This window comes from Phacochoerus africanus, chromosome 8 (genome assembly GCF_016906955.1).
Source record: "Phacochoerus africanus isolate WHEZ1 chromosome 8, ROS_Pafr_v1, whole genome shotgun sequence".
Lineage (NCBI taxonomy): Eukaryota > Metazoa > Chordata > Mammalia > Artiodactyla > Suidae > Phacochoerus > Phacochoerus africanus.
Window position 1 is genome coordinate 121,082,355 of NC_062551.1, and position 14,789 is coordinate 121,097,143.

Below are 14,789 nucleotides of genomic sequence, written 5' to 3' on the forward strand. Positions count from 1 at the left end.
AACAGCTCAGCCTCACATAGCAAGTCTTCAGACTGCGGTGCCGTCTGTGGGTAGAGCAGCAGGCCGTCCTCCTGGCGCCCTGTTGACTGACTCTCCCCATTTCTAGGTTAGAGATTTGAATCAGATACAAGGCAAATGCTTAGGCAAGGAAAAAATGTTTTGCCAGCTTGCTCTACAGGGAAAGAGAGTCTCCGTGATAGGATATGAAGCCGAAAATAGAGTACCTCAGGAAAGAACTATCAGCCGCTGACTGTCTTATGGTGGGTGTGGGGGGCCTCCTCCAGAAAGATGGGAGCTGAAATGAGAATAGGATACAGTCGCTGCCCTGCTGTCCTGTGCTGGGATTTGGAATCCGTGTCACAAGAAAGGGGTCCTGCTGGAAAGTCTCGTGTAGCCATACTGTCCTGCTGGGGTCTGTGGAATATCCTGACACAGTCCAGGGCTTGAACAAGGGCCAAGGACTTATCCAGAAACAGCAAGCCCTGTACAAAGATGATCCTGGATTTAGAACAGATGAAAGGTACTTTGAGGGAGTTCAAAGAACGGGCACATGCTCCCCAATGGCTTCTGGCTGGATATTCTGAGAGGTGACGAGGGCACACTTTCCCTCCCAGCTTCCCCCAGGGGTCTTTTCCAACATGGTTTCTCTCCGTTACTGTATTCCAGAGCTTGCGGGCTTGGAAGTCTTAATATGGAAACTCCTGCAGCGGTGGGAACAGGCTTCTCCCAGCTGGGGTTTGCTAAGGCCATTATTCTGATGATGTTAATGGTGATGATTAATTGGCACTAATAACAGAGATGGTGAAAGTAATGAGGCCAACCTGATTGGGTGACAGGAAAGATGGAGCATGTGGGCACATGATGGGGAAGGTGATATTGACAGTGGTGACAATAGCAGGGAATTCGGTTAGAGAAATTTGTTGAGAAATCTAGGGAACAAATCTTAACTTGAACTTTACCTTCTTGTCTGGGAAAGTAGATTATTGGCAAAAAAATTTAATCTACCTCTGGGAAAGGGGAAAAGAAAATAACTTTTTCTGTGATCAGTTCTGTCTAACCAGATGCTTGTTGTCAGTTATATCAAGTAAATTACAGCATGGCACCAGATTTCTGGTGGGCCCAAAGCAGTGTACATTGAGATACAAATGCAGGCTAATATTAGTGGCCATGAACAAACTTGTGACCTCTCAAATATAGGGTTAATATAAGAAGGAGCCAGTCATGCTCATTTTCCTTCTCTGAACAGTGTCTAGAGAGGAGGGGTGTGAAGAGTCAATTGCTAAACTCTTCTTCAAGATCTGAGACAATCCCAATGTCTTCGAAGAGCATTTCATGCGAGGGTATGCTTTCAATAAATCCTCTACTTTCCTATTTCCACCCTTGAGTCCAGACATTTTTTCTCTCCTGAGTCACTGTGTCCAGTTAGTGAGATGACAGCATTAAGGTGAAGGAACCTTGAGGTTTGATTCCTGTTCATGGCACTGATGACCTTCCCAACAGCAAGGGACAAATTAAGGTCTCTGAGGGCCAGTGAAAGAGAGGAGGGACATGAGTTCCAGGTAATTCCAATTCTCAATTTCCAAAAACATTAAAAGAAAAAAAGATGAACCAAATTTAATGTTGCCATCCAGTAAAGAGATGTTTTGGCTCTATCACTCAATTTTGGTGAGATTGTGAAATGTGATAAGCTTGATTTCGGAATTCCTAGCCTTCTCTCCTTTAATTTTGCTTCTCTGTGGAAGTCTTCACCCACGAACCCCTGCCTCACTTGTGCACAATTATCTCTCCAGTCCAGGGACTCCCAGGAACACATTCTGTGATGTTAGGGCAGAATAACAATAGTGCTGCTACTGGTTCTGTCACACCATGAACATGTGCTCCCTTCCCAGGGGACTTTCTCTTTAATGAAAGAAAGAGCCTGGAGAAGAAAATACTTACTCCACGAGTGGATCTGAAATGGTCGATTAGCACAGAGAAGGTCCTTTGCCCTGCAGACTACACCACATAGGTGGTACCATGTGTGTGGCTATGGCAATGGCAGCTTAATAGGATTGAGGGCTCTGTTTGCCCTTTGGGGCTGTGGTTCTGTTACTTGCATCCCTATTGACTGGGGGTATGAAGATAACAATTTCCTGCCAACATATTGGTTGCTAAAGAGGGCCCACCCTTTCCCAGAAAGTGGCTTCTTCCTGAGAAAAGGGTGAGCTCAGAACTGTCAGTTTCTTCATTGGTCCTCTCTTTTCATTAGCTCTTTTTACATTTACAACCCCAGTTCATTCATTTGTTCATTTGTTGTTGTTTTTGTCTGTTTTAGGGCTACACCTGCAGCTTATGGAGGTTCCCAGGCTAGGGGTCTAATCAGAGCTGTAGCCACTGGCCTACGCCACAGCCACAGCAATGTGGGATCTGAGCTGTGTCTGCGACCTACATCACAGCTTATGGCAACGCTGGATCCTTAACCCATTGAGTGGGGCCAGGTATTGAACCTGCAACCTCATGGTTACTAGTTGGATTCGTTAACCACTGAGCCACGACAGGAACTCCAGCTCTTCTTTTTTAGTAAGTGAAACTTTTCTGCAAGGCATAGCTAGAGGTATAACTGAAAGGAATTACACAGATGAAAACAAGAGTTCAGACTATAAAAGGATAAAAATGGATTTGCTTTGCTGGTTCTCTTAGGTCAGGAAGTTCTTAAGAAGAATCATCAGCATGCATAAGTTTAGAACTAAGGAGTACATGACATTTACCACCCCAGTTCATTCATTTGTTCATTTATATAACAAATATACATGGATTAATTTTCATAGGGCCAAGGGATTTAGGACTGAAATTGTTCCAGAGAGGAGATGGGTGAAGCAGCCACGAAAAAAAGGAAGTATTAAGTAAGTTCCAGTTATCAGTTGCTGTGTGACAAACCTCCCCCAAACTTAATGACTTAAAATACAGCCATCATTTCATTTTTGCTATGTCTCAAAGTTCCAGGATTGACTAGGTCAGGCAGGCAGTTCCTGTTTAAGGTCTGTCAGGAATATGCAGGCAGATATTAGTGTTTGTTGCTGGCAGTCGACTGGTACTTGTCTCACTTGCATATGGGTGGAACTTCAGCTGAGGCTCTTAGCCACCTGATCACCTACACTTGGACTCTCCATCTGGCCTGGGCTTTCTCCCAGAATGGGAGCTGGTGTTCAAAAAAAAAAAGAGTATCTCAAGAAAAATTATCCTCTTGTATGTATGTCTGTGGTCACTTAGTCTGGATTCTGTTATAGTCACAGGCTGGCTTTGATTCCAGGACAGGGAACATGACCTGCCTCTTCATTGTAGGACAATCAATACCAGTAGTAAGAAGAACACATGGGATGGGAGAACTTGTTGCAGCTGTCTTAGAAAATACAATTTACTTCAGGTAAGGTAGATCCAAGTATAAGTTGTCTTGAATGATATATTGCTAAAGATCTAATACTAATTAATGAAGACTAATCTGGGATAATTAGTTCTCAATACAAGGAAGCATATGATCAAATGGGTGATTGTATAACAAGGATCATTATGGTGAAAAGAAGGTGAAGGAGTCAATGAGTTCTGAAGTAGTCAGGGCAGATTTCATGGAAGAAGTAGGAATTTGAGCTGACTTTGAAACCTGTGTAGGGGCCATCTATTTTGTATTTATTTCTCTCCATAAACAGAAAAGAATGATAATAAGCAAAATTATAATTATTGGTAATTCCTCTCATTACCAATGAGATAGTTACCTAATGTTTCCAGTTTTTTTTTTTTGTTTTGTTTTTTGTCTACGCCTGAGGCACGTTGAAGTTCTGTGCCACATCAGTGACCTGAGCCACTGTAGTGATAATGCTGCATCCTTAACCTACTGCGCCACAAGAGAATTCCAACCCCTGGTCCCCCATCGACCCCAGGAATGTATTACAAATTGGACTGCTACATAACTTTTTAACTTAAGATATTTTGTGAATATTTTCTTAAAGCTATTAAATATTCTTCTAAAATATCATCTTGAGTGGCTGTAGAGCATTCAACCATGTGAATATGCTTTAGATTTACTTTTAAATCTCTTACTGTTGGAAATGTTTTTTCTATTGCAAAAAACACTGACGAAAATCTTTATTCAGAAATCCTGGTGCTCATCTATGATTATTCTCTTAGGATTAATTCCTAAAAGTAGAATTATTGATCAAAAGTCATCCATATTTTTAAAAACCTTTTATATATCTTGTCATAGTGGCTTCCAGGACAGGTCATGCTGGTTGCCCATCCCACTAGGGTGAGTCCTGTTTATTTACAGGTTTGCCAATACTGATTGCTGCTGGCTGCAAAGGACCAAAGTGGAACTTTGGGCTTTATTCTGCTTTATTCTGCTTTGGGCTTTAATCTGATTATTATAAGGGTAGCATTTCCCCATGTATTTATCATTTCAGTTTTTTTAAAAAGTGATTTTCTATTTTAAATGTTGCCTATTTTTTTCTGTTGGTATTTTCCTGTTGATCCTATTGATTAGTAACAGCCCTTTATAGGTTATTACTCCTTTGTCTAGCATGTATGGTACCATCATTATTTTTCTCATTTGATCTTTTTGTTTGCCAGGTTTGTGTGTGTGTGTGTGTGTGTGTGTGTGTGTGTGTGTTTTATGTAAGGAGGTTTTTGAGCTTTGGTGTGGCGATATTTAGTCATCTTTTTATTTGTATGTTTTTCTTTTGCTGTTACCTATGAAAGGTCTTACTTACAATAATAGATTAATTTTACCTTGCTTTTTCCTTGTTTCACACACATACACACACACACATGCACACAATATGTAAAATATTGAATTCTCAAGTAAATCTGGACTATATTTTAAAATATGTTCTGAGAAGGGGTCTCTGAAAGATTATTTCCCAAATATTTGCCCAGATGCAGGGTGAGAGGAATTAGATCAGTGGAGGGATAATCCCAGTGCCCCGAAAGGGAGAAATTGTGGCTGAAGCAGAGGGTGGTCTTCTGGGAGTTGTATGGGGGCAGACTGTGGGAGCAATGGTGACTGTACTTACCTTCTGGAGGATCTGGGATGCCTGGCAAAGGGAAGTTCTTTGTAGGCAATGAGAACCATTGCAGGTTGGGGAATAGGGAAATTATTTTTTTTCCTCTTCCTGAAAATCTCTTGGGGACTTGTGAAGAGTTAGGTCCTCTGGTAAACATACATAATATTTCATTTAATTCTCAGCACTGCCTACGAGGCAGGCACTATTATTATCATCATTTCATAGATGAGATGATTGAGGCTTAGTAAATTGTAGGGCTGGGACTAAGTCCAGATCCAGCTATTTCCAAAGCTCTGTGTTCAACCACTGTCCTTATTCATTTCTCGATATAATTAAGGTAAGGGTTTCAGAAATTTAAACACTGGATAGTTTGGAAGGGAGAGGGGAATGATTGAGCTGAGGAGCTTCTGCAGTACCGGAAGACACAGTGATGAAGACCTATATGGGTGATGCTAGGGGTGGACAATGATGATGCAGAGGGAGGAGGAGAAGCTGGTGGCACACAGTGCAAGAAAGGGGAGGGGAAACTGCTGGGTTTAGTATCTTTCAATTTTGGCTCTTATTCTAAATATTTGGTGCTCCTCTCTGGCCTTGCCAAGGGTTTTCATCAGCTGATCATAGCAGTTACCATTCTCCTGATACTTAAACAGAAATTTCTAAGGACTAGACATTTCTATGTAGAAATTGATAACAGAACCAAAATTCTCTTTTCCCACCCATCCAGATCCTTGAAGGGAGCCAGTGTGATCAAGGGAAGTTTTTTTTCCAAAGGATGGAGCTGTATCTTTGTTCCTTCAATGACCATCATTGAAGCATACAGTGAACACACATGTCTGCTGTGAGGGACCCTAGACTCATTAAAACAGAGCCAGCCTTGGAGTTCCCTGGTGGCTCAGTGGGTTAAGGATCACCACTGCAGCTTGACTCACTGTTGTAAAAACAAACAGACAAACAAACCCCAGAGCCTGCCTGCATGGAGGTGAGAGTTGAGCTGAAATGGTAACTTGCGCTTGTATACAAACATCACACAAAATGGAAAGTTCCAAATCCCCCCAAAGAGTGTAGTTAATGGGTTATGGGAGGTCTGAGAAGAGAGAATTATGCTTGTTGCGAGGGACAGGACAGATAGAATCATGAACTAATAGCAAGTTTTTAAGTTGGAGTCATGCTGGACTTGCTAGAAGGAACAGATACAAATCTTGTGTAATGAGAACTTTCATTCTTTGCAAGCCCTGGGACCTGCCCTTCTACAGACAGGGCGACTCTCTTGGCATTTGTCCCTCCTTCCCCAGCCCCTGAGGTGGTTTACTCTTCAATCGCGGTTCTGTCATGCCATAATTACAGTAATAGAAGCAGCTTGGTTTTTTTCTTTCTTTATGCATCTAAGATGGGCTAAGAAAGAGGACAAAAGCAGATGGATAAGAAATAAACTGCAGCTTGGTGCACAGAACATGCATCTTTATCAAAAGAATTACAGAATGGATGCTGCTTTTATTCTCTACCCAGGCACAAACTGAAGTCCTAACTCTATTTCAAAGTCTTCCCTAATAACTCACACTGCATAGATCATCCACAGCCCTTATATTTATAACCCTAATTTGGTCCTGTGGTTCTTGGTAATGGAGCAATCATAAATAGGCTTAGGTCTGCAAGCGCTCCCTACCAGAGTCTCCTTTGCCCCTCCAAACAGGCCCACGAAGAGAGAGAAAAGGACCCTCACTGCTTAGGGTGTCCTGGGTTTGAGTCCTAGCCCTATAAATTCCTGACGATCGATTCCAAGCTGTTACTAAATATCTCTAAGCACCATTTCATTTATCTGTGAAAAGGGGCTAAACATTAGCATTCACTTATTGGGAATGTTGTGAGAATTATATGAGGTTGTAGAATAAACATTCAATACATGGGTCAGATTAATGCAGAATGAGGACAACCGGAAGTCCCTGTTGGGTACGATTCAGTCTATTCCATTGAGCTTTCTTAGTGTGGGACCATTTCCCTTTGGGCTGGAAGTCCTTGTTCCATGGTTGCTTCATCATGGTGCCTGGAATATGGGTCTCTCCCTTCTTGTGACAGGAGGAGTGCATACTGATGAATATGTTCTTTGCCTTATCATTTGAAATGTCTTCTCAGGTTTTGACATGTGCCCTAGGTTTGGGAACTGTAAGTCAAACTGCGAGCTGGCCAATGTTTTCCTTCCCTCTATACCTAACCCAGCAAAGCACATGGCTCACTCTGCTGGATCTACCAGTTTTACTTAGTTATACCTTTACTAGACAGGGAGCTCCAGGAGGGAGGGGATGGGTCCATGCTATGTATCTCGACATTCCCAGGACATAGCCTAGAACCTGGCGTGTGGTGGACATTTACTGAACATTTATTGAATGGATGGCATGATGTAATCTGTGCCCAAAGATTGGTGACAAACACCTGTCGGGCCTTTTATTTTTTAACTTAACCAAACTTCACCACAGCCTTATAAACCAGGTACTATCATTTCCAATTTGTTAATAGAAAAACAGAGATTCAGAAAGGTTTACCAGCTTAACCCAAGGTTGAACTGTGATGTGCTTTCCTTCTCTATACATTGCCTTGTTCACCCTTAAACACTCTGGCTCTCATTATGACCATACCACTTATTAGCTGTATGGCAGCTGGCCAGTCACAAATCTTATAATCACCTTTTCTTACGATGAGAGCTGTCTTGCTGTCTTGGGAACATTTTAATATTTTCTGGATATTCACAATCCTGAAAAATAAGTGACTCATCATGATATTGTTTTGATGAAGCCTGAAAATGGCTTGTCTATTTTTAACATTGAGTGGCAGTAGCTAATAATATTAGATTCTTTTATCCTACTCTGAGAGGAGAGAGAAGTGAGAGGCCGTGGGGCTTAAGGAGTATGTGTAAGCAGGGGCGGGGGGCTTAGCTCCACATAGTACCAAGGAGAGAGAAACTGTCCTGTTATCTCAAGTACTTTGTCCCAAAGCTGGGTGCGCCAGGCCACATCCAGGTCTGCTTTCTTGGAATCTATACAAGAATCATTCCCAGCACTGTCTACTTCATGATTATACTCAGTTTCAAATGGGTATATCTCTCTAGCTGCACGTTTTGTGTTTCCTCCCTTTCTGGTATGTTCCTGTTTATGGAGCTCAAGTTTTAGCTCAGTGTTTGTGGCAGCTTTCGAATTAGTGGCACCATGTGAGAACCAAGTTTCATTTTTAATTTTTAGAAGTATGAATGAATGAATGAACAAATGAATAAATAAATACATTTGGAGAAGAATTCAAAATGTGTCCAAAAGGTGTGTGGTGCAGAACAGGAGAGGCATGAAGGGGACTAGTGTTGCTTCTTGGTGGTTAGTGTGCAGGCTGTGGGATCCAAAGGCCTGAGATGCACCCTGGCTTTGCTACTCACCAGCCCCGAAATCTTGGGTGGGGTTTTTTACCGTTGCAAAGCCAATGTGAAATGTGGCAAGAGCTCTCACATTTAACTATTGCTGTGTAACATATCACCCCTGAGCTCAGTGGCTGAAAACAATGACCCTTTTTACTGCTTGGGTTGGCTGGGGGTCAAGAAAGGCGTCTGACCTAGACTGGGTTTCACTGTGGTGGCTTCATGTCTCTCATTTTTCTCTTGTACCAGGCAGGCCAGCTGGGGCACAATCTCCTGGCAATGACAAAATTGCAAGAAGTCAAGAGGAAACATACAAGGTCTTTTAGGGCCTAGACTTGGAACTAGATGCTGTCATTTTCACTCATATATCCTTGATGAAAACAAGTCACGTGGTTACACCCAAAGTTAAGTGGAGGGAATACACCTTGCTCAAAGTTATGGATGATGCAAGTGGGGTGGAGGGTAAAATATTGGATCCATAATGCATTTTATCATACAACCTTTTGGAAGCATGGGGAAAATTAAAAGAATTGATTCTTGTTAAGGTCCTTCCTTGGTATGTTGTGAGCACTTCACATGTGCTTGGTAGGTTATATAAGTTGTAAGCAATGCATAAACAATAGCTATTATAGCTATTAGACATACTGACACACTATCCCAAAGAACAAGACTCATGGAGCCCTTAGCTGGAAAAAGCCGGCAAAACAGGCTGTGTTTGGATGGAAAAAGGAAGCTTTGCTCATTCAGCAAATATTTAATGAACACCTGTGAACCATGCACTGCCCTAGGCACTTGGGGTACATTTGATAACAAAGCAGACAAAGATTTTTGTCCATAAGAAGATTAGATTTCAGCAGAGGAAGATATAGGCATAAACAGTATATTGATGCTATGAGAGAATGCAGAGGAGAGTAAGGGATTGGGTGTCATGCTATGCAGGCAGGTGGCAAGATTAAATACAGCAGTCAGGTGGGCCTTGAAAGAAGGTGATGGATTTAGCCAAGTAGACACTGGGGTGTAGAGGTAGGGAAATGTTCTAGTCAGGGGAACACCAGAGCAAAGGGCCTAAGGTAAGGATACAGAGTGTCTTTGAGGAACAGCATAGAGGAAGTATGCCTGGAAGCCATGACTGAGGGAGAAATAAAAGAGTTGAGATTGGAGAGGTTGTGGGGAGGAGGGCCTTTCTGCTCATTGCAAAGGCTTCTGTTTAGTCTCAGTGGAGTGGGGTGCGACTGGGAAATTTGGAACACATGGCATGAGTCTTGGGTCAAATGCCATGAAACTTAAAAACATTTTAAAGCACATGCCCGCTGTGTTAAGAATACTTGTAAGAAGTCAAGAGAGGCTGTGAGAATACTCAAGAGAAGTGATAGATATTTAGGGTTGAGTGGTGATTTCAGAGGTGGCGAGCATCTTGAATTTGGATATAGTTTGAAAGGAGAGCCAATAGACTCTACTGTCAGATTGGATATAAGGTGTGAGAGAAAAAGAGGAGAGAAGGATGATTTCACAGGTTTGCACTTGAGCAACTGAGATGGGACATGGGATAGGTAGACTAGGATTGGAGTGGGGAAAAATCAGATGTTCAATCTTGAACATGTTGAATTTGAGAGGGCTGTTCGACATTCAAGTAGAGGTTGTCATGTCAGTGGTTGGAGGCTCATGTCTAGAAATTAGGAGCACAATCTAGACTAGAGAGACAGATTTTAGATTCATGAACCATCAGTACTTGACATTGTGGGTCTGGTCACATCAACAAGGGGGTGAGCTTGGTAGACTAGATGACTAAGGAGGTGCTCAAAGCACTCAACATGGAGAAAGAGTGTGGAGTCCTGGGAGGTGGACGGTGTTGTCAGATTCGAAGATTGGGAATTGATGGGTGGATACAACAATGTGGAGGTCACCAGGGATCCTGACAAGAAAAGTTTCAGTTGAGAGGTACTTGTGAAAAGGGGGTTTAATAGGAAGCGAGGAGAAGATTTTGAGAGAGAATAGACAGCCCTTTGAGAAGCCCTGTAGCAGAGGCAAACAAAGAAATGGGTCAGTAGTTAGAGAAAAGCTGGGTTGAGAGAGTTTTATTTTAATGGTTGACATAATAACATGTTTATGTGCTGTTAGTATAAACTGATAATATGTGAGAGAATAGGAGAGAGGGTCATGACTGGAAACCACCAAAAGAACCACTCAAGCTTTTCCGGCTTTTTACTCCTGGTATTTCTTACCCCAGTAGGGATATTTATTATGTTATTATGATTCTCTCCTGTTAAATGACTGCATCAAGTCCCTTTGGTCGTCTCAGTCCCATCATTAGCATCAGTGTTTCCTCTCTTGTTGTCTTATCCCTCCACTCAGGGCACAGCAGTACCAGGGCATCTTTTATTTTCTAAATATGGAACCCTGAACAATTTCCTGTGCTTTCCTTTGTCGCACAGACAGGACCATGAGAAAGCAGAATTGGGTTCCCTGTCATTAGTTCATGAGGCAATATAGATAAACTCTATTTTAAGACACCACGTTCATGTGGAGACCAACTGGGACTGACCATGAAGGAAAAGGATAGGTAGGATGGAAGGCTTTGGAGATTTTAATGAGAAGTGGGTCAGGTGAGCTGTCCTGTTCAGAAGCAACAGGGGACAGTGGTGTTGGGAGGAGTCAGGTCTCCAGTGTCTGTGGCTTCCCACTAAAGGATCTTACTTTTTTTTTTTTGAACTTTACTGAACTGGCATCCAAATCCTATCTTAAATCCTTCTCCTATTCCTTTGCCCCAACTGATATCACTTTCTAGGTCCTAGGAACAGTTTCTCCTTCAGCTTTCCCTGAATATGTGAACTTTCTGAAACCAAGGAGTATACATCTCATATGTTTCAGGGCACTTAAGTCCCTGTATGGAGAAGGATAGCAGATTGATGAATACTTGGCAATTCTCAGATTGGGTGGATGACAGGGGTCAGCTGAGAGCAAAGTTTACAACCTGGAAGAGGTATAAGCCCTATTAGTCAGCTGAGAAAAGGGCAGGGTGGGTCTGATGGGGAGATTTCCTCCCAACCTTTTATACCACATATAGTATGAGACTGGAATCTGATCTTCCTGATCTATTGATGTATTGAGGGTCAGTCTTCTTGGTTTCATCAGTCTACACTGTGAGCATGATGGTCAGCCTCTCTAAGAGGTGGTGCTCTCTATAGATAATCAGAGGCTTGTAGTTACTAGACATGGATGCTGGTGATGGATGGCTCTCCTACATTGCTGTAGATGTTCTCTAAGAACTCCATTGCTTTTCTGTGATATGCGCCCAGCCCTACCTGGATGGGTGAGTGATGGATGAAGCTCATCCCACCCCCACCCCATAACCCTCAGTCCAGCCTACTCTCTAACCCTCTAATCCTATGACTATGGCTTACTTCTCCCAAGTCAGCAGCTGACTTCTGCATTCCAGGCTATACACTTGCATTGCCCTCATCTGTGCTGGTGCACAGGGGAGGGATACAGGGTGTCATTCTAGCAACAAGATAAACTGAAGACATTTTTGTCCACTTCCATGTACAAGGAGGTATTTGTGTTCTAATGACCACACTGATTCCAGGTGTCACGTGAGTGAAAGGGCAGCATTGGACGCTTGTGCCTGGGACTCTGAGGTGGGCCTCCTGTTCTATCCCCATTCCCAGTATCATCTCTAAATGTCAGTTGCTGCCTCCATTTCTGCTCTGAGAGCATATGACTTTGAATGCACATACCCCAGGAAGAAGTGGAAATTTATGTTTTATTATTAGATGTCACTCCTGAGTCAGCATCCTAAAGGTGCTACTATGGAGGGGAGGGATCTTGAAAGATCCTTCAGGAATAAAGAAGCAGGGGGAGGGTCAGAAAGTGGTGACTGGGATACCCCAGAAGGAATTTTCCACCTCCATCATTCTGCAGAAGGCAAGTTCTGTGCACCTGTTGCTCCCCCAATCCAGGCCCCTCCTCACACAGCGGCTTCCAAAAGGCCTTCAGATTCCAAATGACACCCTCATCAATAAACTTGCATTGCAAAACCACATTTTGACAACACATTTCCCAAATTTAGTCCCCTAATCCACTCCCAGAATATATTATGCTTTGCACCCAACAGATGGATTAGAAGCTTAAATCTTCTGCTTGTTCAGAAACCAACCAGAAACCAAAAATACAAACACTCACACCCTTGCAGGTGTGAGCGCCACAGTGGGGGTGAGGGGAGAAGCCTGGGTGTGTGTGCGAGGATGTGGGCATGTTGAGGAGGGGAGGTGAGAATCGCTGCAGGTGTGGAGACCCGGGCGTCAGCTGGGCCTGAGCAGGCTGAGGGGCAACCAGCTGTTTTCTATAAATCCTTCTCAGCTCCCATGATTTAGGGCTCTGTGTACCAGGCAGGTGTGTAGGGTAGCATGAAGTTCAAGACACAAGTCTGAATCCATGAATGTAGGGGCTGGCGGGGTGGGGGTTGTCTCCCCCCTACACAATTGCAGAGTCAGAGGCCTGAGCTGGGAAACCAAGCCCACAATACCCCCTCTGCACCAGATTCAGAGCCAGATGCCCAGGGCTTGCTCCCCTTCTCAAGCTTCTGCTGGAGACTTGTGAGATTTGAGGGTTTCCCTCTCTCCATTTTTTGGGGGTTCCAAGTTACCATCAAGTCAGAGACCACATTGCATCTCCCCAATGTGCATAAAGTCTGCTGAAATCTCTGCAAATGGAGGTTGCTACTTTGAAGGCTGCTGAGAGAGGGGAATGAGGGGAGGATGGGGGTGCTGGGGTACTTATGGAGAATCCAAGGGAACACCCCAGCAGCTGGGTCATTAGAGGAAGTTGAGGAGATCTGGGAGGGTCCCTGAGAAATTTCAGAATCCCTTCTCCACTATCTTATTTTTCTCCTCGTCATTGAAAAATTGCTCAGAAGGCAATAAAAACAAGGTGTTCTAATTAAACAGATTTGTTTACATGTTGTGGCATGAAAAACTAATTCAATCTGATATACTGTATGTTTCTGCTGTGCTTTTTCTCCTTTCCTTTATATAAAACTGCCCATTTTTAACTAGTATTGTACTTAAGCATCTTAAAGAGTATCCTTGATTAAAAGGAGATGAGCAATTTCCTACTTCCCACAGCTCTCAAAGGGTTGTATCAACAGATCAGGAAGAAGGGAAGCTGTGGGTGGGGGCTCTGTGAGATTTCACTTGCCATCTCTTACACCAGTTCTTGCCATGTGATGCCCAGAAACCTGGGTTCCCTGTCAGGCTGGAGCCTTAGATGGGCTTCCCACCATGACCAAGGCACAGAGGACAAGGGAGCTGGGAGTGGGTGGTACCCTGTTCTGGGGTCTCTCCATATAAGAAGAGGTAGGGGCCATCAGCACAGGTACTGCCCTGAAGGTCGGTGGCCTCAGCACTCTTGCTGAATCCTGTGGTGTCCTGGGAGAGTCCACAGAGAGGAGTGGGCATGAAGAGACAAAGAGGCATAGTCCTAATAATAAGGATGATTACTGGGATAACATAAACAGCATTGTGTGGGAACAGATGGGATGTCGACAATAGAATAAACTTCCTATCCATTAAAATTGTCCAAGAGAGGATCAAGATGACCGTATGCCATCCCCTATCTAGGGATATCTGAGTAGAGGCCAGCCTACCAGCCTTCCAACGTTCTATGAAAAGAATCTTTGTTTGGGGTGAGGCCTGCCTCATTTCTCACCACTCCTGGATTCTTAGAGCTGGTAACAACCTGGCAGCTTCTGGAGAGCAGGAATTCTAAGTTTCTAATTTTCAATCCCTTGTATCTTAGCCAGTACTGGAGTGTGTGCATGTGTGTGTGTGTGTGTGTGTGTGTGTGTGTGTGTGTGTGTGTGTGTGTGAATATTTGTAGATGTGAATTGAGAGCATCTGTTCTAGACATGTGCCTTGTGTGTTTTGGCCCTTTTGGCTTCATCCAAGCTGTTTCCTTCATCTAGGAGACCCTCCTCCATCCATTCATCCTATCAACATGGAACCCAATCATTTGAACCAAAGGACCTGACCTATGCTTTTCGTGCATTAATTTTTCGCATTTATGACCAGTTCCATGTTACCCAGCCTGCCATTTAATAGTGGTACTTGATGAATGCCTTTTGACACAGTTTGCCCCCCAAATGTTCTGTGCATTCTTCTCCTGGCTTTTCTTTTCTATTTTTTTTTTTTTTTAGGTCTGCACCCATATATGGAGGTTCCCAGGCTAGGGGTCAAATTGGAGCTATAACCACTGGCCTACATCACAGCCGCAGCAATGCCAGATCTGAGTCATGTCTGCAACTTACACCACAGCTCAGAGCAAGCCAGATCCTTAACCCACTGAATTAGGCTAGGGCTCGAACCTGC